Below are 2262 nucleotides of genomic sequence, written 5' to 3' on the forward strand. Positions count from 1 at the left end.
AGGAAGGAGTGTGCAAGGGGGCCGAGTGGGACTATCTGGGAGTGAGTGTTCAAGGGGGGCAGAGTGTGAGTCTCTGGGAAGGAGTGTGCAAGGAAGGGGACAGTGTGTCTCTGGGAGTGAGTGTTCAAGGGGGCAGAGTGTGAGTCCCAGGGAAGGAGTGTGCAAGGAAGGGGACAGTGTGTCTCTGGGAGTGAGTGTTCAAGGGGGGCAGAGTGTGAGTCCCAGGGAAGGAGTGTGCAAGGAAGGGGACAGTGTGTCTCTGGGAGTGAGTGTTCAAGGGGGGCAGAGTGTGAGTCCCAGGGAAGAAGTGTGCAAAGAAGGGGCAGAGTGAGAGTCTCTGGGAGCGAGTTTGCAAGGAGGGCAGAGTGAGTCCCAGGAAATGAGTGTGCAAGAGGGGCACGAGGCCAGCCTGGACCTGCCCACGCCCCACCCCCATCATGCCCCCTTCCCTGCCACTGCATCCTCGATAAACACAGGGCAGTCACCGCCCAGAAGCTTTACCACCACAGAGGCAAGGTGCTGAGTAGTGCCCTGCACCCCTCCAGAACATCAAATCCACCTCTGTTGAAACCACTGCAGGACTAAGGAACTACTTTAACTCAGGAACTACCTTAACTCAGGGGCGGCGTTAGATGCTTGCAACTCATGCAATCGTAGGGGGCCCTGAGGCAGCGAGGGCCCCCCCCATGAGACCAAGATGCTGCCCACTGGGCATCAGTTGCTCCTTCCTGCTCAGTGCCATACAGGGCTCAAAATGTCACCCTCTGCACAGCGTGACTTCACATGCACTGTCTGTGCAAGGTCACTGGTAGCCCCCCCAAAAAAATCAGCTTTGGAGGAGCCTCATGGGACAAACACCACCCCTGCCTTAATTCTGTCCTCTGTGAATGATGCCCTAACCCATCCTCCACAGACTTGGCATACTCTGCCCTTCAGCTGAGATGGGGCGCTGCCTGGGTAGGCCACACGCAGAGAGCAGGATAAACTGACAGACCATGTCTTCGCTAAGGGAAGAATCTCATTTAGGGTGGGTTTAATGAGCATCAACTGGCTACCCCAGCTATCCCCAGCCACTGCATTGGCCACCCCAGAGCTGCCAGGTGGTCCCACTCCTTGACCTAAGGATTCCCTTTGGACCATCACCTGCTCTGAGCCCTGGCATCTCTACTTCAGAGCCCCCCAGCAAGAAGAGACCATTGTGCTCCTTTCCTTGCACAGCCCCCGGAGCTCAGCCTGGAAATGAGTGGTGGGGCACATGAGCCCATGGGAGGGCACCCCCCTCTTGCGTATCCAGCTGCCCCTAGCACAGTGCAGGGCAGCTGTGGTGCATGCAGACGAATGAGAATACAGTTCTGTGGGACACAGCACACCACACAGAGTGGCACATCTCCTCAGACAGTCCTCCTGGCTGCACCACACTGACTGTCTATGACCCCACTACCTCTTGCCACAGCACTGAGGAGCAGAGTTAAGGTTGGGGGGCAGAGATGGGGTTTACCTTACCTCTGAATTTCCTGCTGTCAGAGGAATAAATGTAGGTGCAGTGGATGTTCTGCAAGGATAAGAGACACTCCCTCCATTTCTGCTCTTATCCATCCATCCACGGGGAGGAGAGCACACTCATAAAATGTGCAGCTGATACCAGGCTAGGCGGGGCTGCAAGCACTTTGGAGGGCAGGATTAGAATTCAAAATGACCTGGACAAATCGGAGAATTGGTCTGAAATCAACAAGATGAAACTCAAGAAAGACAAGTGCAAAGTATGTCACTTAGGAAGGAAAAATCAGATGCACAACTACAAAATAGGGAATAACTGGCTAGTCAGTGGTGCTGCTGAAAAGGATCTGGTGGTTACAGTGGATCACAGCTCGAATATGAGTCAAGAGAGTGATGCCATGCCAAAAAGGCTAATATTCTGGGGCGTATTAAGAGGAATGTTGTATTAGGACACTGTCCCCTCTACTCTGCTGTAGGACACTGCTGAGGCCTCCGCTGGAGTGCTGTACCCAGTGCTGGGTGCCACGCTTTGGAAAAGATGTGGACAAATTGGAGAGATGCCGGGGAGAGCAACAAAAATGATAAAAGGTTTAGATAACCTGACCTATTAGGAAAGGTTAAAAAGAACTGGACATATTTAGTGTTGAGGAAAGAAGACTATGGGGGGGGACGGACCTGACAACAGTCTTCAAATCTGGTAAGGGCTGTTATAAAGAGGATGGGGATCAATTGTTCTCCATGTCCACTGAAGGACAAGAACTAATG

This window comes from Mauremys mutica, chromosome 4 (genome assembly GCF_020497125.1).
Source record: "Mauremys mutica isolate MM-2020 ecotype Southern chromosome 4, ASM2049712v1, whole genome shotgun sequence".
In the NCBI taxonomy this organism is placed as follows: Eukaryota; Metazoa; Chordata; order Testudines; family Geoemydidae; genus Mauremys; species Mauremys mutica.